Here is a 27,476-nt window from a genome sequence, read left to right on the forward strand (position 1 = left end):
AAAATAAATCAGCAGTTGTGCGATATGAACTGACCACAAACCTACAATTAACACTCAATAAAAGAAATGTACCTCTATAAACAACAACGCCCTTTATACTTAATATTACACAAACAGCTTCTAACTAAAACATTAAAAGGGGCTATCCCAAGAGCGAGACAAAATAATTATTAATTCAATGGGTGCCTTATATACATTGCTACATTCACTCAGTCATTAACATTTGATATGTTGTTGATACCAAAAATAAGTTGCCGCATATCAATTGCGTTCTTAATGTAAAGTCCCAAAACACTTAACAAATTTAAATAGAGGAATGGGCACTAATCCAGAGAGGCAGATTAGGGGTCACTGCCCAAAAGCTTGGTTGAGAAGATGGGCAGTCAATTTTAAAGAAGAGAAGTGAAGAGAGTTAGAGCTTTAGTGATTGTGTTCCAGAGGCAAGAGATGTGGCAACTGAAGGCTTTGTTAACAAATACCAAATAAGCTAATATAGGGGAATGTGTGCAAAGAGTGTTGGTGGGTTGGGGTTCATGATGTTGGGATATCAGGCTAAGGCGTTTCAGAAGTTAGAGAGGGTCATGGCCATAGAGAACTTCCGAAGGTGAGGATGATGATTTTAAATTTAATATATTTGATGGCAGGGATGATGGGCAATTGGGGCTTAGTGTGTGACAGAGAATAGACAACTGTATTTTGGATAGATGGATTGTTTTTAAGGATGAGAGGCCACAAAGAGCACTTTGGAGAAATAGAGTCTGGAGGTGTGAAAATCATGGATGACGAATTCAGTGGCCATTCAGCTATGATAGGCCCATAAGGGGGAGGAACTGGGAGACACCAGTAAGTGTATGGATATATCTCTGAGAGAGGGGATTGAGAGACACCAGTCGGTGAACAGAGGTCTCCCTGAGGGAGGCACTGAGATTGGCTGGAGGCAGGCAATTTAGCAGAAATAGAAACAAGCAAATGGTGAATCATTGGAATGGGGAGCTTGAAACTCAGCTGTGGGGAAAAGATGTCTAAAGTTCACACACACATGTTCGGCTGAACTATTGCTTGGGGAAAAGGGTGATTCAGGATCAAGGGAGAAGACTTATGATGAAACCTAAAAACAATAGCTTTAATCTTTCCACTGTTCAGTTTGAGAAAATTGTGATTCATCCATGAACTCATATATAACCAGTCTGTCTTGCATTGAGGGGTCAATACATGTTAAATAACTGACAGATGGCATCAAGCAATACTGGAAGAAAACCAGTAAATGTTGGAGGCATGCTGTAGGCCAGACAGCATTTGCAGAGTGAAAAGACACATTAGTGTTTCAAGAAGAACTCTTTCATAGATCTTAATATTGAAAGATAAATGGGCAGTATCAGGAAATAGTGGAGAAAGGTAAGCAACAAAAAGGATACAGCTACCCCAATCAGTGAAAGGAACTGAATGTGTTAAGAGACTTGTAACCTGGTTAAGGAAAAACAGTGAAAATCGTTAAATAATATAAAAAATCATGTCAGCAAAGGAATGTAAGGCAGTAAGAAAAGAAACACCCAAAGACAAAGCTAAGATAATGTGGAATGTGGAAATCACAATGTTTCATAAGATTTGAATGATCACAAGATAAAAATTCATTGTTAAAACAACATTACAAAAATACACTACATTCTTCAGAGACCATAGACTATGGTGACACAACCCCAAATAAAGCAAGTTTAATGTAGGCATCACAAACAGCCTCCGGTGCTAACAGAATCAGTAAAAAGAAAGACTTGCATTTATATAGCACTTTTCATGACCACCAGATGTCTCAAAGTACTTTAAAGCTATGAAGTATTTGTGAACAGTAGTCACTGTTGTAATGTAGGAAACATGGCAGCCAATTTGTGCACAACAAACTCCCACAAACAGCAATGTGATAATTGTGTAATATGCCTTTAAGGGATAGCAGCGTGCCATCACTTTAAGGGAAGTGTATCATGTAATCCAGCCTCAGTTTCACTCTGGATCGGAACTGAATACAACACACAAAGCCCTGCTGCTGATGTCATAAAGCTTTCTGTCCATTTATATCTGTTCACATGTGCCTAGAATTAAGAAGTGAACCTATAACATGTTCGTACAATCCCTTATGAGCGACTGGTGCCTTTATATCACTACAACACCCGCAACGTGGTGTGCAGCAGTGGTTCCTTCTAAATGTCATAGTGCTTAGCCTGGCAGCAAGTACCGGTATGACATGGTGAACAGTCTTAGAACGTGGCATGAGACGATCCTCGACATTTTAGTAAGACCGCAACAAAGCCGCAGGGTCAGAGAGTGTTGAAACCGTAGTGTGCTGACTGCACAGAAAAGCTTTTAAGACACAGGTGCCTGGATAGTGCTCAAGTAAAGAGCTTGTAAGCAAACGATCCCTTGTGGTGAGATTTCAGCACATAACCTGTCAGTTTAGTGATGGGGTAGTGCGCCGAGATGACCAGCACTGGGTTAGCTCAGTCAGGAAAGGCAAGGGTGTAGGCTGGATTAATAGTGAGCAAGGGAGAAACAAGCAAACAAAAAAAAAAGGTCCTAAAAATCGGGCCTGAGAAGGTTGCGATTAAAAGGGGCGGAGTTTCAGGAATTCGTGTGAAAGTGGCTATAGCTGCAGGTACGATAGGAGAAGGAAGATCAAAGGGATATTGTCAGAATGTCCACAAAATTCCCCAGTTTAAATTGGAATGTAAATAACCTACTATTCAAATTCAAAATGTTTAAACAGCTCAGAGCTATAGTTTTTTCATTCAGATGTGTCTGAACCAGACAAGCAAACCATAAAAGTTCCCCTAGCAATTGGAAATGAAGGTCTACACAGGCTGAATAGGTCAGGATTAACAGCAGAAGATCTAAAGGCTCCCCAGAAGATCTGGATAACATTGGAAGACCAGTTTAGGATCAGGTTAAACTCCTGTATTCACAGAGTTCATGTCATTTCGACAACAGCCCACAGAATCCATAGACCACTTTGTCAGCAGATGCACAGAAAAGGGTACGTACTTTGATTTTTTGGATGCAGAACCAGCAAACAGAATTGTTGAGTTGGTGATTACATCCACTCCCATGGAAGTGTTCCAGAAAGATCTGTTGGACAAGCCCAAAACATATAGCATCAAAGAGTTACTCCAGGATGGATGTAAGTCCAAAGCGATCCTTGCAGGTCAATGAAGCTTACAGGCCCTAAGCCAATTGTTGACGCACTTATTGGAACACCCAAACCCAGCAATACATGTGGAAGGTGTGGCCTTCTGCATGCACCAAGGAAATGCCCAGTTTTCTATCAATTCTGCAAAGCATGTGGCAGAAAAGACCAGTGGCAGTGGCAGTGCACTAGAGCAAAGGCTGATGCAGCTACAAAGAGCCATGCACTGATCCAAACAGGCCATATACAATGGATACTTTTAAGCACGAAGAATGACCATCCAGTATCCTGTCAGAAACATATACACCAGGTGACTGACAAGCTAGAAAATGATGATGAAGTGCATGATGAGATGAAAAGCAGTAATCACAGATTTCACACCATCAATTTTGTGGAAAACATAAATGCCATCTCGCCATCTCAAGTGTTTGCCAAGATTCAAATTATCTGCCCTGAGAAAGTTGGCAATTTCTCGGTTCTTGTCCAAGATTGACACAGGGTGCCAACATACTACCTCTGTGAATTCTAAAAGACATTTATCCACAGACATGGAAGGCCATGGCGAAACCTACTGCTGTGAAACTTTCAGCATACAACAGTTCACTGATTCAATGTGCAGGTTCCATAGTCCTGGAGTGCACTACAGAAACTGTGGCAAACCATCATTGAAGGATGGCCTGATTCAATTCACTATGTCCATGAACACATGAGATCATTTTGGCCTTACCATGCATCTCCCGGGGAGGCAGGCAGGTCATCATCCCAGAATTCTTGTGACTTGATATTTTTCAAAAACTTCATCACTCACACATGGGCATAGATCAGAAGAGATTATCTGCAAGATAGACAGTCTATTGGCCAGGTATGAACAATGACATTGAAGTCATCTTCAAAAAGTGCGAGGCAGGTCAAGAGCATGTGCCAAGTCAACACAAAGAGCCATTAATTCTGTATGAAGTTCGTACCTATCCTTTGTCTAAAATTGCAGCTGACCTCTTTCATGTCCATGGCACCGACTTCATCGTCATCATTGATTACTTTACAAAGTACCCCATTATTCGACAATTGCACAATATGTCAAGCACAACTGTTATGCACACTCTTGGTGCTATTTTCAGTTTATTTGGTATGCCTACAGAGGTCATTACAGATAATTGTCCGCAGTTTATTGATAAGCCATTTCAGGGTATGTGTGAGAAGTGGAATATCAATCACACTACTTCTTCTCCTCATTACCCTAGATCTAACGACCTAGTTGAATGAATGATTTGCATGGTGAAATCCATCATTCTCAAATGTAGACAGACCAAGCAAACTCTACACATTACAATGTTACCACTGAGAGCAACACCTTTAAGTGCAACTATTCCATCACTGGCAGAGCTCATGTTCGGCAGATCACTGTGTACCAATATACCTATTCTTAACTGATTCTACTCTCTCAAAAACTAGAGAGTACCTTTTAAAACTGAAAGAGAAGATGACCAACCTGCATGATAAAAATGCGGGTACAGAATTGCCAAGTTTACAGTTGGGGTAATAAGTTCACATCCAGGATCCCAGATAAGGTACATGGCAACCAGCCAAGGTGACAAGGATTTGTTCAGAACCAAGGTCATATGAAGTAATATGAAGGATCAACGGTGAGGTGTAACTGGCGACAAATCAGATCCATTCCAGCTCCTCAACCACTGTGCAGTCCTATTGCATTGAGGACAAAATTCCAAATGCAACCAGGAAAAGTATCCAAGAATGACAACCCCACAGGTCACTGTGAGCAATTAAAGAAGCCTCCAGACAAGGTTACCATTACAAGATATGAGCACACCAATAGATTATCTCAAGCTCTTTAAAGACTCATAAATTCACCAGTTCTATACATTGTTATGACCCATTCCCAGGTGAGGTTCCCCAAAGTTGTTGATCCAGGCAAGACCCCTCAATTTGTCACCATCTGGCTGGGACACCCCCAAATTGTTATGCCACAGGTGATGAGGGATGAACTGGCTCCCTGTCTTTATTCAGCAACCTCCCCCCACGCCCCCGCCACTTCTGTTGGTTGAAACAAGATTTAATCTAAAAAGGATCCCTTTCACGGATACCTTTTCCCCAGACCCAATCATTCTGGCTTTGAAAGAACCAATTTGATCAGACTTTCTTGAGTTAAGGGTAAGAGTAAGCTTAATAACTACTAAAGGCAAGAAAGGATAAAATACATGCATATACGATCATACAGGTTAAAAGTAAGAATCGGGATACCTGCAAAATGGTGATTTTCAGAGGTAGAGTGTGTGGCTGTTACTTCTGAGTCAAACTTCCAGCACTTGCTCTCTCTCAGAACAACCACCAACAGAAAGACACTGAGTCAGCTTTTCAGCTCACTTTTAACCCCTCCTTTGTATATTCCACGTGGGAAACAAATTCACAAATCTGTTTGGGCATTGCTCACAGGATTTCTTGATGAGATGATGCTCATCTCCCCATTATGTCCCATTGTCTCTACCGGAGAGAGCAATTAGTCTCTGGATGTCTTTAGCAGTACCTTGTCTGGCAACAGGGTGGGGTTCCATTATCTCTTAGGCAGTCACCCTGCAGCATTCCAGCCAGTGGCTTTTGTGCATTTTAAAAACTCAGGTCATATTTTTAGAAGTCCAATATTTCCAGATGCAATTCGGTGTTTTTTCCTTCATTATCATGATACTTCCCCTCCTCCCCGGAACAAAATGAGATTCATTCTCATTTTATTACAAAAAAGGGAAAAGCTTACATAGAAACATAGAAAATAGGAGCAGGAGTAGGTCATTCAGCCCTTCAAGCCTGCTGTGCCATTCAATATGACTATGGCTGAACTTCTATCTCAAAGCCGTACTCTTGCATTCTCCCTATACCCTTGATTCCTTTGGAGTTCAGAAATCTATCTATTTCATTCTTATATATATTCAGTGACTTGGCCTCCACAGCCTTCTGTGGTAGAGAATTCCATAGGTTCACCACCCTCTGAGTGAAGAAGTTTCTCCTCATCTCAGCCCTAAATGGCCCACCCCATATCCTGAGACTGTGACCCCTCATTATAGGCCCCCAGCCAGAGGAAATGTCATCCCCTGCATCGAGTCTGTCCAGCTCTGTCAGAATGTTATATGTTTCAATGAGATCTCCTCTCATTCTTCTAAACTCCAGTGAATACAGGCCTAGTCGGCCCAATCTCTCCTCATCGACAATCCTACCATCCGAGGAATTAGTCTGGTGAACCTTCGCTGCACTCCCTCTATGACAAGTATATCCTGGTAAGGAGACCAAAATTACACACAATACTCCAGGTGTGGTCTCACCAAGGCCCTGTACAGCTGCAGTAAGACATCCTTGCTCCTGTAATCAAGTCCTCTCGCAATTAAGGCCAACATACCATTTGCTTTCTTAATTGCTTGCTGCATCTGCATGTCTGCTTCCAGTGATTGGTGTACAAGGACACCCAGGTCCCTTTGTACATCAACAATTCCCAATCTATCACCATTTAAACTTATAAACAACAAAACACCCTCATACACACATTCATTCTTTTAACAATGGTCAATTTATCTTTTAAGTTTTGGACAGGGTGTCCGCAATTGCATTTGATTTCCAAAGCATGTGGGTGATTTTTAAGTGGTACGGCTGGAGGAACAAACTCCAACAGAATAACCTGGCATTCTGGGTCTTAAATGTTTCCACAAAAGTTTACGGATTGTGGTTGGTATAGACTGTGGTCTCTCTGTACCCATTTTAGACACATATCTCAAAGTGTCTGAGGACCAGTAATAAACCAACGGTCTCCTTCTCTATTGTTGAGTACTGTTTCTGATGCTTGTTGAACTTTTTAGAGAAGTACCTGATTGGTCTCTCTATTCTGGATTTGTCCTCCTGTAGGAGAACAGCCCCTACCCCAATGTCACTTGCATCAATGGCTACTTTAAATGCCTGATTAAAGATCGGGGCTGCAAGCACAGGCTCGCCTATTAAAATGGCTTTCAACTTTTTGAAAGCTGTCTGGCATTTTTCGCCCATACTTCCTTTGCTTTTTTCTGTAGCAGGTCTGTCAGCGGGGCAGCTACTGTGCTAAAATTTGGGACAAACTTGCGGTAGAACGCACACATCCCCAAGAACCTCATGATTTCCCATTTTGTGATGGGAATGGGGAACTGGGCTACTGCTTGTACCTTGGCAACCCTGGGTAGTATCTGTCCTTGACCTACTACGTGCCCTAGATAGGTCAATTTAGTCTGAGTGAACTTGCTGTTTGCGGGATTGATCACTAGGTCAGCTGACTGAACTCTCGAAGAGGACGTCCAGTTACTCTAGGTGATTTTCCCAGGTGTTGCTGTTCACTAGGAGGCTGTCCAGGTACACGATGCAATTGGATAAGCCCATCACTATCTGGTTCATCAACCTTTGGAAGGTAGCCAGGGTATTTCAGAGTCCAAAGGGCATAACCCAACAATGGTATAACTCGTCTGGAGTTACGAAGGCGGAGATTTCCTTTGCTCGGGCCTTCAAGGGATCCTGCCAGTATCCTTAGAGTAAATCTATCTTTGTGATATGGGCTGCTTTACCTAACCTAACTATGCATTCTTCCAGTCGGGATATCAAGCAGGAGTCGGCATGGGTCACTGCATTAACTTTTCGGTAGTCAATGCAGAATCTTGTGGAGCCGTCCGGCTTGGGCACGAGCACAACTGGAGACCTCCACCTATTGTTGCTAGGCTCCATTAGTTAGTGCTCCAGCATGCAGTTAACCTCCTCCTGGATCTGGGCCAGCTTCTCGGAGCCTAGACGGTACACATCCACATCAGATAGGACTAGGGTGGTGCAGCCTGGCTTGTCTCTGCACAAGCTTTTAAATGCAGTGAGCAGCCTCATCAGGTCTGCTCGCTATATATGGGCCTCACCCACGTCTCCCTCCAATTCATCCCCACTCCTCCTCCAGGTCATTGGCAATGGGACAGACCGCTACTTGCTTGTTCCCTTATCGGCTGTGATATCACTTTTCTTGTTGACATGACACAGTCTTTGCTCCCCCACCACCACCCCCCCCAACCCCGATTGGGGGTCTCAATTAGATAGTTCACTTCCCTGAGTTGCTTTGATGCTCTGTATGAGTCATTGAACCAGACTCATAAGGGTTCACCTGGTATTGGTGGGAGAACTAACACGTAGTGTCCTGGCTAAAAGGTTCAGGTTTTGGCATGTCTGTCGGCTTGTTTTTTCATAGCCGCCTGGGAGATTTTCAAGTGCTCTCTCAGGCTCTCACAAGCTGCTCTTGGAACACGTAATCCAACATGGAGAGCTCCTCTCTCTGCTCTAAAAACCTCTTCTTGATTAGTTTCAGAGGCCCTCGCACTTAGTGCCTGTAAATTAATTTGAATGGAGTAAAGCTGGTTGGCTCATTGGGTGAGTCCCTAGTAGCAAACAAAAGGAAACCTGATCATTGTTTTTATGGTCCGGTGGTACCGTTCTAGCACCCCCTGCGATTCCAGGTGATATGCTGAAGACTTCAGCTGGGTCATGCCCAGGTTACCCATAACTTCCTGGGATATTTTGGACATGAAATTTGAGCCCAGATGTGACTGGATCTTGATGGGCAGACCATACCCGATAAAGAATTGGGTCAATTCCCTCACCGCTGTTTTGGCAGATATGGTTCTCAGGGGAACCGCCTCTGGGTAACAAGTAGCCACATCTATGATGGTAAGGCTATACCTGTGGCCCCCTTTTGTTTTGGGCAGGGGCCCCACACAGTCCACTAACACATTGGCTGAATGATTCCCCAAAAGCTGGCACAGGAATCATAGGTACAGATCGTATTGCAGGTTCTGCAAAACCTTACTATGTCCCTGTGGAGGTGCGACCAGTAGAAATGTTGGCTGATGACAGCTTGGGTTTTGCGTATACCAACATGCCCAGTCATCGAAATTTCGTGAGCTAGCCACAAGATTTCCCCACCATACCTCTTGACTTGGAAGTATATCACTGTTCCTTCATTGTCATTGGGTCAAAATGCTGGAACTCCCTTCCTAATAGCACTGTGAGCATACCAACACCACATGGACTGCAGAGGTTCAAGAAGGCAGCTCACCACCACCTTCTCAAGGGCAACTAGGGATGGGCAATAAATGCTGGCCCAGCCAGCAAAGCCCACATCCCATGAATGAATAAAAAAAAAACCCTCGGCGGCACTGGTGGGTCACTGTCCACTCCTCATTTGCAGGTCTGTGAGGGGGTCTCCATTTCCTCATCAGCACGTCATTTTTAATGTAGTAGCATTCAGGGACTGCTTCTGCCTCAGCCTCATTGTGAGCGGTCTGAGCTCATGCTTTCAACTGTTGGTCAGCTTGCTGGGCCGCTACCAAGGAAGATCTATTTATTACCTCCTTAGGGTCTTCTAGACTTCTGATAAAGGTTTCAGATAACCAGACTGGAGGGTCTTCTGTTTGCAGTGCCACTTCTGCTTCCTCTGCTGGAGTTTGTTGGGTCATAGATCAGGTTATCACACAGTCAGGGAAAATGCCAGGCATTTTCTCCTGCAGCTGTTCGGTCTCCTTGAGCTTCTCTGAGACCACTGGGAATGTTATTGCCTTTGCTTCCGCCAGGCCATTGCCAAGGAACAGGTGGACCCTGTCCACAGGCAAACTGGGGATGACTCCCAAGGTCACTGGCCCTGATACAAGGTCGCATTCCAGATGTACTGGTATAAAGGAATGGGCATGTACTCTCCTTCAACCCCCATTACCTACGCCTTGGCACTTATGGCACTTACTGGTGGGAAGGTCATGCCTTTTCCCAGCAGTAGAGTTTGGCTGGTTCCTGTGTCCCTCAGTATCACTACAGGCTTACTCACCTCACCCTGGGGAAATGTGGCCACCCTTCCTTCGGATACAAAATCCCAGTAACCCTCAGGGATTTGTTTAACCTCATCCACACGATCAGGAGTGCCCCTATAGGGAAATGCAGCTGCAGTCAGAGCCATAGCTGGTCTGTGTCCTCTCTGACTGACTCCTATTCTCTGCACGGAGTGTATGTGCCCCGATAAATCCCACTGGTTTTTCCCATAGCCTCCAGCAATTCGCCCGGAGGTGCCCTAACCTTTCATCAGTTAAAACACACAGGCTTCTTGGTCTCACTTCTCATCTCAGCACCACCCTTTCTGTCCTGATGAGGGCCCCAGCATTTCCCTCTCTCCCATGGGTGCTCGGTTTCCTATCATTCTCCCCCTGTCTCTATCCTTCCCAGTTGGTTGGAGGTGACTAGGGGAGGGTCTCTTCTGGAACAAGGGTTTGTGAATCAGCTCATAATCATCAGCGGTGTGGCTGTCTGCCTGGCCCCTGTTACCCTCTGTTCTTCTAGGTATGTTCTTATTGGGAAGGGTAGGAAGTTTTAAAATTCCTCAAGGAGAATTATTTCATGGAGGTTTTTGTAAGTGCTTCTGTTTTAAACCAAGTTGCTTCAGCCTTTCAAATTCCAGGTATATTTGGTCAGGCTGTTTCCTGAGGGTACGGAATTCCTGATGGTACGCCTCTGGCACTAACTGGTACGCATTTAATGCTTTTTACTGCCTCATAGTTAGTGACACTTTCCTCAGGCAGGGGGGAATAAACCTCATGAGCCTTCCCTGAAAGTATACTCTGCAGTAATAGGGACCACTGTTGGAGTGGCCACTTTAACTGCTGTGCTAACCACTCGAAAGATATAAAGAAGGCTTCCACCTCTGCTTCATCAAACTTAGGGATTAGATGAACAAACCAGGTTGCCTCAATCCTTAAGTCCGAGCTGGTGGTGTCTTCAAGGGACCCAGCGGGATGCCTGCTCCTCAGTTCACGCTGTTTTAGCTGAAACTCCCTTTCCTCTCTCTTTTCGCTCTCCTGAAATTCTCTCTTTTCCCTTCGTGCCCTTTCCTGAAATTCCCTTTCCTTTTCTCTCTCCTGAAATTCTAATTTCCACTTCTCCAATTTTAATTTCTCTACTGCTATGCAATCCGTTTCATTGTCCTCAGTTTCCACCTGTAGACCTCTGGCTGCCCCTTTTCAAATATCAGCTTTTCTGGCTTTCGGCCAAAATTCTAATCCTGAACGCCTCGCTAACTCCTAACTGTTCGAGGGACAGGACTTTTAGATCCTCAAAAAGACACTGGCAACAAAAGTGGGCATTTTAACACTTCAGTAGTATAGAGACAAATTTCTAAAAAATTGATTTCAAAAGGACAATTTACCTTTCCCCACTCTAATTCATTTGTTTCGACTGTGGGAAAAAAATATTCCAGACTCTGAGCCCCCAATTTGATCAAATGCCAGATGAGTGCTCCAATTTGTTATGACCCACCCCCAGGTAAGGTTCCCCAAAGTTGTTGATCCAGGCAAGACCCCTCAATTTGTCACTGCCTAGCTGGGACTTCCCCAAATTATTATGCCCCAGGTGAGGAGGGATGAACTAGCTCCCTGGGTGGAATTTTCCCAAAGTTACACTAAGTGCAGTAGCAGAATGGCGTCCTACCCTCCGACGGCGGTGGCGGGTTTTCATGCCGTATCGTCCCAAACCCTCCACATTATTTATGCATTCCTGGGAAACATGCCATTTCCATGGCAGACAGGCACTCATTCGCCCTCTCACCATCACCCGCCGTTGCATCACCCCGGCCGCCATGTTTAAAAGGCAGCCACCAGCACACCGCTCATCGCTACCACTCACCACCGCTGCCCGGGAGACATGGCCAGTAAAGGAAAAAAGACCACAGGCCTCCTCCCCGGTTTAATGATGGGTCCCTCAAGCAACTGCTGAATGCCATGGAGGCTCACTGAGATGTCCTGCACCCCAGCTCTGGCCGCAGGATGGGCAGCAAGGTGACCAATCCAGCTTGGAGGGTGGTGGCAGCGGTGGTCAGTGAGAACGCCCTTCAGAACAGGACAGCCACCCAGTGCCACAAGAGGATGAATGATCTCCTCCAGGGTAACTCACTCTTTTCATCACTCTCAACTCACACACTCACAAACACATTTACAGGGCCCTCACTCACTGCCAGTTCAAGGGACATCACCATTTATTCTCTCACACTCACTGTCATTGTCCTCATCCTGTCCATGGGACCACTCACCACCCACACAGGCCAGGCATACTTATCATCTGGCCTGGCAGGCGTCCTCCTTACACCTTCTCCATCTCTATCCATGCAGGACAAGCTGGTACACAACAAGAGAGAGAGGTTGCGGACCAGTGGCGGAATGTCCGAAATCAAGGTCCTCACGGACTTTGCCATCCAGCCGGCTGGCAAGAACCTGGACTGGTCCTGTGCTGATGGTGAGGTCAGTGCTGCTCTACCAAGTGAGGATCCAGCAGTGCAACATCCATCAGACATCCATGCTGTGAATGATGTGTCCTCTTTCACTGGTCACTGCCATGCACTAATTATCTCCCCTTGTTTTCACAGGCACATCTGCTAAACAGCCGACAGAGTCCATGACCCAGGGATTCCAATCAAGCCCCGAAGAAAGCTCTGAAGTGGAACCTGAAGGTACCCTGCCTGAAGTCCCATCACAGCGCTCACCCACACCCTCCACCAGCGCAGAGACACACACCGCGGTGGGACATAGCTTTAGAATAGACTCGGGATCAAAATCTGGTGAGCACATCGCAGTTTCTGATCCACAGCAGGCAGAGGCAGGGACTTCCCAGGTCCCTGGCACTCAGAGGACTGCTGGAGGCCTGAAATTTGCTGAGTTCGAGTCAGATGACGAGCCTCTGGACTCGGTCACAATACAGTTGCTGGAGCTCAAAAGTAAGCACGGAAACATCAAGAAGGGATGTCTGTTGCACACCTCAGATTGCAAGACACTATGGAGGTGTCGGTCCACCTTCAGGCTGAGATGAAAGCGCCGGCATACCAACGCACCAAGGTCAAAACTGGTAGGATGACGACCGCCATGGAGACCTTGGTCCAGGATGCCGCTCCTGCACTGCTGCCATAGTTGGCCTCCAACAGTGTGTATGCGAGAGGGGTGCGGGGCAGCTCAATCACATTCCAGCTACCCCTGCTCCTCAAGGAGTCAGCCAGGGACCCGCGGGTGCCCATAGGGAGGAGGATCAGCAGGTCCACACTCTGGGCCCATCCACCCAGGTGACTCCGGGAGTGACTGGCCCATCTGAATCCTCTCTTTCTCTGATCTCCACAGCTCCAGCTTCACAGGCCGAGGAGGGTGTCACTGCCACATAGCAAGACCCTGAAAGCAGTCCGGGGCCCTCCAAGTCTCGGCCCTCCAGAGGATGCCTGCCAAACTCATCACAGACAGGGCATCGCAGTCAGCAGGCTGCCTCCACCTCCACTGTGGATGTCCAGGAAGCACCAAGACGTAGAAGCAGGATTTGGAAAGTTAAGGAGAGTTAATTGCACAGCCTGGGCATGGGTGTTAATCACTTGTACATAATGTTTATTATTGTCAATAAACTCCCAAGAATGTCTCCCTGCCTATGGCTCCTTGTTCTGATGAGCAGTGTTCTTGTCATTCAGGCGTGAAACCTTCCTGCACAAGATAAAAAGCAGGTGTCTCAGTCCAGGGCCTCTTCCCTGTGCTTTGTGCAGCCTTCAGACCACAGTGATGGTCCAGCCTCACACTCCCTGGAAACATTACTGATGCCTGCACCTCGGCAGTGCTGGTCATTGCTGCCAGAATGTAGTGGGCAGGCACCAGGGAGTTCTCTCATTCTCTCTGTGTGCTCTTAGCATCTTTATGGTGGGGCTGGCCCCCATCACACCAGCACCTGTGACCAGTGGTGCTGTGCTTTGCCTCCTGAAGGGCTCAGGTACTGAAGGTGGACAAAGCATCAGATTCTTTTAAAGTTTCATGGTTGCGTCTCCATGATATGACCCGGCCACGGAGTCCAAGCGAGCTGCCCTCGGTCAGACAGGAGTCAGACATTTTCAAAGGCTATGTGAAGATCTATGGAGCGTTCTCACTGCATGTTGTCATCATCCTCCTGCAATCGAGCAACTATTAGGGCCTCCACTGCATCTCCATGACAGGAGAATTCTCACAGAGGGTATTCGTGCTACCATAAGCCAGACTAGGGTCAAACGTTCACAAATGTGATATGAGGATCTATGGTGTCTCCTCACTGCATGTCATCATCATCCTCCACAAATCTAGCAGCTTTGAGGGCTGCCCGAGTGTGCCTGCCTTGTCTGGCCAGTGCGAGGGCCTCATCCCCATCATCGTCACATCCTCATCCTCATCCTCATTCCTGTCTGCATCCTCCTCATTGGAGGAGACGCGCAGCTCCTTCATCTCCTCCTCAGCCAGCTCCTCTCCCGGTTGCAGGGCCTGGATGTAAAGGGCGCAGCAGATGACGACGATGCGTGACACTTTCTGTGGACTGTGTTGCAGGGCTTCACCAGACTGGTCCAGTCATCGGAACCACATCTTCAGCATCCCAATGGCCTGCTCCACTAAGTTGCCAGTTGCAGCATGAGCCTCATTATAACCTCACTCTGCAGTAGTCTGAGGCCGCCGTATGGGTGTCATCAGCCACGGCCTCTGCCTGCGAGGAGCCATCCCTGCAGCCTCTGTGGACCCTGGAAGACTGCAGGGATCTGTGACCGACTGAGAATGTAGGCGTCATGCATACTCCCTGGAAACTGTGCGCACACCTGCAGAATGCGTTTGGTGGTCGCACATCAGCTGCACATTCAATGAGTGGAAGCCCTTGCAGTTGATGTCCACGGAGTGTAGCGATGGATACCTGAGTGCCACATGGGTGCAGTCAATCACACCCTGCACCTGTGGGAATCCCGAGATCTGGGTGAATCCAATGGCCTTTGCATCTTGGCTGTCCCGGTCGCGAGCGAAATGCACAAAGTTGTGTGCCATGGAGAAGATGGCATCTGTGACCTCATGGATGCATTGTGGGTAGCAGATTGTGATATCCCACAGAGGTCACCTGTGGAGCCTGAAAGGAGCCACTGGCATAGAAATTGAGTGCCACAGTCACTTTCACAGCCAATGGCACTGGATTCCCTCCATGTCCCCTTGGCGCCAAGTCCTGCAGTAAGTGGTAGATGTGAGTGACAAGATCCCTAGACATGCGCAGTCGTCAGCAACATTGGCTCTTGGTCATCTGCAGGAATGGCAGGCGGCGCCTATAGACCCTGGGTGTCGCTAGGTGCCGACCAGCCACAGCTCGCTGTCACTCCTGGGCAGCGTGTGCGGGAGCCTCTGCTGCCCCTTCTTCCTGAGGCTGCTGCTCCTGCCTTTGCCTGGCCAGGAGCCTCAACCACTCTCTCCTCTGTCTTCTTCGCTCTCTGTAGGCCATCAGGCATACAGCTAGGTCACCAGGATCCATGATCCTGATGTGGTCCTCCTGCAGCATGAAAGAGAGAGAGACGTGATTATCATGGGTGAACTTAACGCCTTTTCTGGCCTGTGTGACGGCCCCTTAATGCTTCCCAGAGAGTGCTGGTCATTCCTCGGAAGGCTGCAGATGTGTGCGCTGCAGGGCTGCCCTGTCAGCCTGTGACATGGGGGAGGCAGCTCCTGACCGGGCTGCTGAGATTGCACAGGGCTGTGAGAGCCTCCAGCAGTGACTGTTACATGGCCAGCGTTGTTGAAGAGATTGTACAATGTGTGCAGCCCAACTGCTCCACGTCCAGTAAAGTGATCGCAGACTCGCAGTCTGTGCCGGGGGTGGGGCGGGTGGTGGGGGAGGGAGGGTGGGGTAGGGGGTAGGGGGTGTAAGGTTTGGAGTGTTTGTTGGCACTTTGGGGCCTCTGCATTGCTTGAGTGGGCGGGCAGTCTAGGAACCTGACCCCAATCCTGACCCTTATCACTGTAGCTGTGCCTGAGCTGTCTCAGTTGCAGAGGGATGGTCAGTTTATGCAGGTGGCCACTGCATGGCCACTTCCCTCGCCTACCCTGCTCCCACCACGATTTCTTGTGTGCAGAATCCAACGGCAGAGCAGCAGTTGTACTCCGCTCCCCCCAGCACCGCCCCATCCCCTCCCACCGACAACAGCAATAATTGCCTCTGAGGCTGGACAGCGGCCCGGGACACCTCCCCCCCACCGACAACAGTCGCTCTGTGGCAGGGCAGCAGTTGCTCCCAGACACCGTGCCCCCTGAAAACAGTCACCTCCGAGGCAGGGCGGCACTTCACCCAGGACCCCCGGCTCCCCTGAAGCCTGCAAAGCATCAGGCGACCCTGGTGAGCTGTGGAAAATGATGCTGTTCACTCACCTCAGTTCCCTCAAAGTGCAGGTGCCAAGTGCATGTCGCCTGTGTGCCGTTGTGAAGCATGCCGGTGTGCTTTCCCACCGACGTGGACAGACGATCCAGCGGGGGTGCAGGAGCCTGGCAGGATGGCCTTTTAATGATATGCTGATATATTACAATGAGCTCCCCCGATGACTGTTGGCGGGAAACACGGTCCACCATTGACCGTGACCTGCCTTCCCATCGCCCTGAAACAGATCGCGCCATATTGTCCACACATGCCACCTATCACGCCCGCTGCCAGCTGGCACGGAATATTCTGCGCCTGGTCTTTATCAGCCCCTCTCCCTATCCCTTCTGTTGGTCACAACAAGATTTAATCTAAAAAAGATCCCTTCGTGGATACCTTTCTCCCAGACCCAATCATCTTTGTTTTGAAGGAGCCAATTTAATCAGACTTGAGTTAAGGGTAACACTGAGTTTATTAACCACTAAAGATAAGAAAGGATAAAACAAATGCATATACGGTCATACAGGTTAAAAGTAAGGATTTAGCTTGAAGTGAATATATATATATATATATATATATACACATACAGAACAGTTTTTGACTCATGGGGAGTAGGTAATTGAGAGTTGCGGCCATTGCGTTCTGAGATTCCAGTAGCATTGACTCTAGTAGACAAATAGTTGGATTCGAGGTTGCAGTAGAGTTGAATTCGGTAGAGGGGGAGGGAATTCACGATACCTGCAAAATGGCGATTTGCAGGGGTACTGTGTGTGACTGTTACTACTGAGTCAAACTTCCAGCATTTGCTCTCTCTCAGAACACCCACCAACAGATAGACCCTGGGGCAGCTTTTCAGCTCACTTTTAACCCCGTCTTTGTAAATTGTAAGTGGGAAGCAAATTTGCAAATTTCTCTGGGCATTGCTCACAGGATTTATTGATGAGCTGATACTCATCTCCCATTACGTCACATTGTCTCTACCAGAGGGAGCAATTAGTTTCTGGATGTCTTTAGCAGTACCTCATCTGGCAACAGAGTGCGGTTCCATTGTCTCTTAGGGAGCTACCCTGCAGCATTCTAACCAGTTGCTTGTGTGCATTTTAAAAACTCAGGTCTTATTTTTTAAAGTCCAATATTTCCCAATGCAGTTCAGTGTTTTTTCCTTCATTATCATGACAACACTTATGTTATAGTAATTAAACATGAACATAAATTGTAAATAGTTAAACGTTTTTGGAAGGGGGGAACTATCTTTAAAAAGAAAGGGGGATGTTGTAACATGCCTTTAAGGGTAGCAACATACCATCATTTCAAAGCAAGCGTGTCATGTGATCCAACCTCAGTTTTGCTCTGGCCTGGAACTGGATCACAGCATACACAGCCCTGTTGCTTATGTCCTCAAGCTTTCAAACCATGTACACCTGTTCACATGTGCCTAGAATTAATAAATGAACCCACAACGTGTTTGCCCAATCCCTTATAAACGATTGGTGCCTTTATATCATTATAACACACATGACAATAATGACCAGATAATCCCTTTTTTGTGATGCAGATTGAGAGATAACTATTGACCACAACAAGAGGGATAACTCCCCTGTTCTTCTTGGAAGTAGTACCATGGGATCAGTTACATCCACCAAGGCAGGCAGATGGGGACTAGGCTAATTTATCGGAGTTCTTTGAAGGAGTCACATGTGCTGTGGATAAAGGGAACCGGTGGATGTACTGCACTTAGATTTCCAGAAGGTATTTGTTAAGGTGCCATATCAAAGGTTATTGTGGAAAATAAAATAAAAGCTCATGGTGTAGGATAGAAGATTGGCTAGCTAACAGAAAACCGACAGTAGCCATAAATGGTTTTTTTCTGGTTGGCAGGATGTAACGAGTGGTGTGTCACAGTGATCAGCACTGGGACCTCAACTTTTTACAATTTATATAAATGAATTGGATGAAGGGACAGAAGATGGGATTGCTAAATCTGCTGATGACACAAAGATAGATAGGAAAGTAAGTTGTGAAAAGGATGTAAGGAGGCTACAAAGTGACATAGATAGGTTAAGTCAGTGGACAAAGATCTGGCAAATGGAGTATAATATGGGAAAATGTGAAATTGCCCATTTTGGCAGGAAAAATGAGAAAAGAAGCATAGTACCTAAATACTGAGTGGTTGCAGAGCTCTGAGATTCAGAGGGATCTGGGTGTCCTGATGCATGAATCACAAAATGTTAGTATACAGGTACAGCAAGTAATTAGGAAAGCTAATAGAATGTTATTGTTTATTGTGAGGGAATTTGATTACAAAAGTAGGGAGATTATGCTTCAGTTATACAAGGCACTGGTGAGGCCACATCTGGAGTACTGTGTGCAGTATGGTGTCCTTATTTAGAAGGAAGGATGTAAATGCATTAGAAGTGTCAAGAGGATATAATAATGTTATTGGAAATTATTTTAAAATAGAGTTCTAGTGGGGTCTGTGTCTATGTATGTGTCTGTGTGTGTCTTAATTGGATTAAAGCAGCTAGTCTGGGTGCTTTGACATTTAGTAGTTTGAGATATTAATTAGATAAACATAAGGAGAGTAGAAGGTGAAGTGTAAATTTGAATTTGTTAAAAGAAACCATTCAAGACATGAGGGTGAAATCTTGCACTCAGCTAGAAGATGCCAAGCAATGTGTTTATTTCTTTTCGTTTACTAATAAATTTGGCGCGGTGAAAGGATGTTATTGTTAGAAGGAGTAAAGTTAAAAGCCTCGTGATACAATGGAAAATTTACATTCAAAGAGAAAGGTATGTATAAAGGAGAAAGGAGATTGTGTATAAGGTAGGTGTATAAGATCCAACAAGTGTGAGAAGCCTCCAGCCTGTAAGCCTCAAGTCTGTCTGCAAGGACCCAAAGCTGAAAGAAACTCATTTTGAATGTGACTGTCCAGGGTGTGCTTTGCCAAAGGTCTGTTAAATCTATGAGTTTTACTGTTACCTTACAGGGGGCGTAATAGAGAGTCATATTGATTAGGGGATTTTCATAGTTATTATAGTAGTAATTTTGTAGACATATGTATGTGTTTACAATTTTTCTTGTATTAATAAATGTTTAATTTAGTTTTATAAAAAACCTCTTGAGACTCAGTGGTCTTTTTACCACTCAATTCAAAGCCTGCATCTCGAAACATACAAATTGCAAAAATGGGTTATGACAGTTGTTTCAAATTTCTCTTTGGGATTTGAACAACTCAGCCTTTACCATCGGCTGTGTCATAATAAGAAGCAGTTCAGAGAAGGTTTACTAGACTAATACCTGGAATTGGTGGTTTGCCTTATGAGGAAAGGTTGGACAGGTTAGGCTTGCACTGGAGTTTAGAAGAATAAGAGGTGACATGATTGAAACTTTTAAGATCTTGAAGAGTCTTGGCATAGTGGATGTGGAGAGGATGTTTCCTCTTTTGGGAGAATCTAGAACTAGGTGTCATGGTTTAAAAATAAGGGGTCGCTCATTTATGACAAAGATGAGGAGAAATGTTTTCCCTCAGAGGGTTGTGAATCTTTGGAACTCTCTTCCTCAAAAGGCAGTGGAAGCAGATTCTTTGAATATTTTTAAAGCAGAGCTAGATAGATTCTTGATAAACAAGGAGGTGAAAGGTTATCGGTGTAGGTAGGTAGTGGATGAAGGTTACAATCAGATCAGCCATGAGTGGCCTACTCCTGCTCCTAATTCCTATGTTCGTACATATGCATCTCATCAAAAAGAGAACACTCCTGATGGTACAGCACTTCCTCAGTACTGCACTGCAGTGTCAGCCTTGATTTTTGTGCTTAGAACCAAGGAGTGTGACTTGAACTCAGAACCTTATGACTTAGAGAAAACAATGCTACCAACTGTATCATGGCTGACACTTCTAAAAAAAATTAGATTTTTATAAATGTGTTCGTGGCAAGGCAAGTGTCCATCTTTACTTGCTCTGAGGGCACTAAGAGTCAAAGAGTAGGAGGAGGCCAAGATGGATCATCCACTCAGCACTTCTGGCTGAAGCTGGTTGCAAATGCTTCAGTCTTGTCTTTTCCACTGATGTGCTGGGCTCCCCCATCATTGAGGATGGGAATATTTGTGGAACCTCCTCCTCCAGTGAGTTGTTTAAGTACCCACCATCATTCATGACTGGATGTTTCAGTACTGCAGAGCTTAGATCTGATCCATTGGCATTGGGATCGCTTAGTTTTGTCTATCAGAAGCTGCTTTCTCTGTACAACATTCAAGTCGTCCTTTGCTGTAGCTTCACCAGATTTACACCTTATTTTCAGGTCTGCCTGGTTCTGCTCCTGTCATTCTGTCCTGCAGTCTTCATTGAACCAGGGTTGATTTCCCCAGCTTGATGGTACTGGTAGAGTGGGGGATATGCCGGGCCATGAGGTTACAGATTGTGGTTGAATACAATTCTGCTGCTGCTGATGGCCCTAAGTGGCTCAGGGATGCCCAGTTTTGAGTTGCTAGGTCTGTTCTCAATCTACCCCATTTAGCATGGTGGTAGTGCTACATAGCACGCTGGAGGGTATCCTCATTGTGAAGATAGGCTTCCACAAGGACTGCAGTGGTCATTCCCATCAATACTGTCATGGACAGATGCATCTGTGACAGGTAGATTGGGGAGGACAAGGTTAAGTAGGTTTTTCCCTCTTGTTGGTTCCCTCACTACCTGTCGCAGGCCCAATCTAGCAGCTATGTTCTTCAGGACTTGGCCAGCTCTGTCAGTAGTGGTACAATCGAGCCACTCTTGGTGATAGACATTGAAGCCTACAGGTGGTAGGTGGTAATCAGCAAAAGTTTTCCTTGCCCATGTTTGACCTGGTGCCATGAAACTTCTTGGAGTCCAGAGTCAATGTTGAGGACTCCCTCCTGGTCATATACCACAGTGTTGCTACCTCTAGTGGCTCTGTCCTGCCATTGGATGGTGATGGTGTCTGGCCATTGTCTGTAAGGTATGATTTGGAGAGTATGACTATGTCAGACTGTTGCTTGACTAGTCTGCGTGACAGCTCTCCCAATTTGAGCACAATCCCCCAGATGTTAGTACAGAGGACTTAGATTGATAGGACTGGGAGTGCTATTGTCATTTGTGGTGTGTAATCAATGCCAGGTGGTCCATTCGGTTTTATTCCTTTTTGACTTTTCTCTATTAGTTTGGTAAAACTGAGCAGCATGCTAGGCTATTTCAGAGGGTAGTTAAGAATCAATCACATTGCTGTGGGTCTGGAATCACATCTAGGTGAAATTAGGTAAGGATAGCAGATGTCCTTCCCTAAAGGACATTAGTGAACCAACTAGGTTTTTACGACAATCAACAATAGTTTCATGGTCACCATTACTGAGACTAGTTTTTAGATTCCAGATTTTATTAATTAAATTTAAATCCAGCTGTCATGGTGGGGTTTGAAATATGTCCCCAGAGCATTAGCCTGAGCCTCTTGGTGACAAGTCCAGTGATGTTACCAATATGTCATCACATGGTGACATTAGCACAGATACCAGTTTTCAGCCAATTCAATTGACTCCAAGTGATATTAAGAAACGACTGAAGGCACTGGATATAGCTAAGGCTATGGGCCTTGACAACATTCTGGCAGAAGGACTGAAGACTCATGCTCTAGAACTAACCAAGCTGTTCCGATGCAACTACAATACTGGCATCTACCCGGTGATGTGGAAAATTGCCCAGCTATGTCCTGTCCCCAAAAAGCAGGACAAATCCAACCCAGCCAATTACTGTCCCATCAGTCTACTCTCCATCATCAACAAAGTAATGGAAGGGGTCGTCGACAGTGCTATCAAGCAGCATTTACTCAGCAATAACTTGCTCACCGATGCTCAGTATGGATTTTGCCAAGGCTGTTCAGCTCATGACCTCATTACAGCCTTATTGCAAACATGGGCAAAAGAGCTGAACTCAAGAGGTGAACTCAGGTGACTGACCTTACCATTAAAGCAGCATTTGACAAAGTGTGACATCAAGAAGCCCAAGCAAAACTTAAGCCAATGGGAATCAGGGGTAAACCCTCCACTGGTTGGCATCATACCTAACACAAAGTAAGGATGGTTGTGGTTGTTGGAGGCCAATCATCACAACCTCAGGACATCACTACAGGGGTTCCTCAGGCTAGTGTCCCAGGCACAACCATCTTCAGCTGCTTCATCAATGACCTTCTCCCCATCATAGGTCAGAAGTGGGGATGTTCGCCGAAGATTGCACAGTGTTCAATACCATTCGCAACTCCTCTGATACAGAGGCAGTCCGTGACCATATGCAGCAGGACCTGGGCAATATTCAGGCTTGCGCTGCTAAGTGGCAAGTAACATTCAGGCAATGACTTTCTCCAACAAAAGAGAATCTAACCATCGCCTCTTGACATTCAATGGCATTACCATCACTGAACCCCCACTATCAGCACCCCAGAGGTTAACATTGACCAGAAACTGAGCTGGATCAGCCACATATCTACTGTGGCAACAAGACAGGTCAGAGGCTAGAAATTCTGCAGCGAATAACCACCTCCTGACTCCCCAGAGCCTGCCTACCATCTACAAGGCACAAGTCAGGAGTGTGATGGATTACTCTCCACTTGCCAACAACACTCAAAAAGTTCAACATCATCCAGGACATAGTAGTCCACTTGATCAGCAACCCATCCGACAACTTAAACATTCACTCCCTCCACCATCAACACACAATGACAACAGTGTGTAGTATATGCATGAAGCATTGCAGCAACTTGTCAAGTCTCCTTCGAAAGCACCTTCCAAACTCGTGACCTCTACCACCTAGAAGAGCAGCAGATGCTTGGGAACACCACCATCAGCAAGTTCCCTCCAAGCCACAGACCATTCTGACGTTTTTTTTATTCTTTCACAGGATGTGGGTGTCACTAGCTAGGCCAGCATTCATTGCCATTCCCTAATTGCCCTTGGAAAAGTGGTGGTGTGTTGCCTTCTTGAACTGCTGCGGACCATGTGGTATAGGTACATCCACAGTGCTGTTAGGAAGAGAGTTCCAGGATTTTGACCCAGTGACAGTGAAGGAATGGCGATATAGTTCCAAGTCAGTTGTGTGGCTTGGAGGGGAACTTGCAGCTGGTGGTGTTTCAGTGTATCTGCTGCCCTTGTCCTTCTAGGTGGTAGTGGTCATGGGTTTGGAAAGTGCTGTTGAAGGATTCTTGGTGAGTTGCTGCTGTGCATCTTGTATATGGTACACATTGCTGTCACTGTGTGTTGGTGGTGGTGTGAGTGAATGACTAAGGTGCTGGATGGGGTGTTAATTAAGCGGGCTGCTTTAACCTGGATGGTGTTGAGCTTCTTGAGTGTTATTGGAACCGCACTCTTCTAAGCATGTGGAGAGGATTCCATTACATTTCTGACTTGTGCCTTGTGGATAGTGAATAGGCTTTGGGGAGTCAGGAGGTGAGTCAGAGAGTTCCAGCCTCTGACCTGTTCTTGTAGCCACAGTATTTATATGGCTGGTCCAGTTCAGTTTCTGGTCAATGGTAACCCCATGGTAATGCCATTGAATGTCAAAGGGAGATGGTTATATTCTCTCTTTTTGGAGATGACCATTGTCTGGCACTTGTGTGGCATGAATGTGACTTGCCAATTATCAGCCCAATCTTGAATGTTGTCCGGGTCTTGCTGCACATGGGCATGGACTGCTTCAGTATCTGGGGAATCATGAATGGTGCTGAACATTTTGCAATCATCAGCGAACATCCCCACTTCTGACCTTATGATGGAGGGAAGGTCATTGATGAAGCAGCTGAAGATGGCTGGGCCTAGGACACTCCCCTAAGAAACTTCTGTAGTGATGTCCCGAGACTGAGAAGCTTGACTTCCAACAGCCACGATTATCTTCCTTGTGCTAGATAGGACTCCAACCAGTGGAGAGTTTTCCCCATTGACTTCAATTTGCCATTGACCTCAATTTTGCTAGGGCTTCTTGACGCCACACTCAGTCAAATGCTGCCTGTCAAGGGTAGTCACTCTCAACTCACCTCTGGAGTTCAGCTCATTTTTTCCATGTTCGGACCAAGGCTGCAATGAGGTCAGAAGCTGAGTGGCCCTGGTGGAACCCAAACTGAGCATCAGTGAGCAGGTTATTGATGAGTAAGTGCTGCTTGACAGCACTGTCGACAGCCCCTTCCATCACTTTGCTGATGATCAAGAATAAACTGTTGTGGCGGTAATTGGCCAGTTTGGATTTGTTCTTCTTCTTATGGACTGGGCATACTTGAGCAATTTTCCACAGAATTGGGTAGATGCCAGTGTTTTAGTTGTACTGGAACAGCTTGGCTAGGGACGCTGCTAGTTCTGGAGCACAAGTCTTCAGTACTATTGCCAGGGCCTATACCTTTTGCAATATCCAATGCCTTTAGCCATTTTTTGATATCAATGTGAATAGAATTGGCTGAAAACTGGCATCTCTGAGGCCTCAGGATGAGGCCAAGATGGATCATCCACTCAGCACTTCTGGCTGAAGATGGTTGCAGCCTAGTCTTTTGCACTGATGTGCTGGGCTCCCCCATCATTAAGGATCGGGATATTTGTGAAGCCTCCTCCTCCAGTTAGTTTTTCAATAGTCCACCACCATTCCCGACTAGATGTGGCAGGACTGCAGACCTTAGATCTTTGATAAGTTGGTTGAGGGATCACTTAGCTCTGTTTATCGCATGGCGCTTCCGCTGTTTGGTATGCAAGTAATCCTGTGTTGTAGCTTCACCAGTTTGACACCTCATTTTTTTTTAGGTATGCCTGGTGCTGCTCTTGGCATGCCCTCCTGCACTCTTCAACCCTGCATCAGGGTTGATCTCCTGGCTTGATGGTAGTGTTAATGTGGGAGATATGCCGGGCCATGAGTTTACAGATTATAGTTGAATATAATTCTGCTGCTGCTAATGGCCCACAGCACCTCAGCAATGCCCAGTTTTGCTTTATCTGTTCGAAATCTATCCCATTTACCAAGGTGGTAGTGCAACACATGAAGATGGAGGGTACCCTCAATGTAAAGACCACATTTCGTCTCCACAAGCACTGTGCAGTGGTCACTCCTACCGATACTGTCATGGACAGATGCATCTGCTACAGGTAGATCGGTGAGGTTGAGGCCAAGTAGGTTTTTCCCTTTTGTTGGTTCCCTCACCACCTGCTGCAGACTCAGTCATGTCCTTTAGGACTCGGCCAGCTCGGTGCTACCGAGCCGCTCTTTTGAAATTCTTCACTCAGAGTATATTCTGTGGTCTAGCCACTCTCAGTGCATGCTCCAAGTGGTGTTCAACATGGAGGAGCACTGATTCATCAGCTGAAGGAGGGCAGTATGTGGTAATCAGCAGGAGGTTTCCTTGCCCATGTTTGACCTGATGTCATGAGATTTTGTGGGGTCCAGAGTCAATGCTGAGGACTCCCAGGGCAACTCCCTCCTGGGTGTATACCACTGTGCCGCCACCCCTGGAGGGTCTGCCCTGCTGGTTGGACAGGACATGCCCAAGGATGGTGATGCTGGTGTCTCGGACATTGTAAGGTATGATTCGATGAATACAACTGTGTCAGGCTATTACTTGACTAGTCTGTGGGACAGCTCTCCAAATTTTGGCACTAGCCTCCAGATGTTAGTAAGGAGGACTTTACAGGGTTGACAGGGCTGAGTTTGCCTTTGTCGTTTCTGGTGCCTAGGTTGACTTGGAACTATATTTTTTTTATACATTCATGGAACGTGGGCATTGCTGGATAGGCCAGCGTATATTGCCCATCCCTAATATCCCTTTAGAAGGTGGTGGTGAGCTGCCTTCTTGAACCACAGCACACCATGTTGTACAGGTACACCCACAGTGCTGTTAGGGAGAGAGTTCCAGGATTTTGACCCATGACAGTGAAGGAACGGTTATATGTTTCCAAATGAGGATGTTTAGTGGCGTGGAGGGGGATGTCCTTGTGGTGGTGTTCCCATGTATCTGCTGCCCTTGTCCTTCTAGATGGTAGTGGTTATGGGTTTGGAAGGTGGTGCCTAAGGAGCCTTGATGAGTTTCTGCAGTGCATCTTGTAGATGGTACACACTGCTGCCACTGTTCGTTGGCGGTGGAGAGAGTGAAAACTTGTGGAAGGGGTGGGAAACAAGCGGGCTACTTTGTACTGGATGGTGTTGAGCTTCTTGAGTGTTGTTGGAGCTGCACTCATTCAGGCAAGTAGAGAGTATTCCATCACACTCCTGATTGTGCCTTGTAGATGGTGGACAGGTTTTGGGGAGTCAGGAAGTGAGTTACTCACCACAGGATTCCTATCCTCTGACCTTCTCTTGTAGCCACAGTATTTATATGGTTAGTCCAGTTCAGTTTCTGGTCGATGGTAACACCCAGGATGTTAATAGCAGGAGATTCAGTGATGTTAATGCTGTTGAATGTCAAGGGGTGATGGTTAAATTCTCTCTTGTTGGAGATGATCATTGCCTGGCACTTGTGTGGCACAAATGTTACTTACCATTTGTCACCCCAAACCTGGATATTGTCCAGGTCTTGCTGCATTTGCACATGGACTGCTTCAGTATCTGAGGAGTCGCAAATGGTACTAAATATTGTGCAATCATCAGTGAACATCCCCACTTTTGACCTTTTTTTAAATTCATTCATGGGATGTGGGCTTTGCTGGCTCAGAATCAGAATCACAGAATCACAGTGCAGAAGAGGCCCTTCGGCCCATCGAGTCTGCACTGACAGTGGTGGTGAGCTGCCTTCTTGAACTGCTGTAGCCCATGTGGTGTAGGTACACCCACAGTGCTTTTAGGAAGGGAGTTCCAGGATTTTGACCCAACAACAGTGAAGGAACGGCGATATATTTCCATCACCTTATGATGGAAGGAATGTCATTGATGAAGCAGCTGAAGATTATTGGGGCAAGGACACTACCCTGAGGAACTCCTGCAGTGATGTCCTGGAGCTGAGACGATTGACCTTCAACAACTACAACCATCTTCCTTTGTGCTAGGTATGACTCCAACCAGTGAAGACTATTCCCCCTGATTCCCATTGACTCCGGTTTTGCTAG

The sequence above is a fragment of the Cetorhinus maximus genome, chromosome 2 (genome assembly GCF_964194155.1).
Source record: "Cetorhinus maximus chromosome 2, sCetMax3.hap1.1, whole genome shotgun sequence".
In the NCBI taxonomy this organism is placed as follows: Eukaryota; Metazoa; Chordata; class Chondrichthyes; order Lamniformes; family Cetorhinidae; genus Cetorhinus; species Cetorhinus maximus.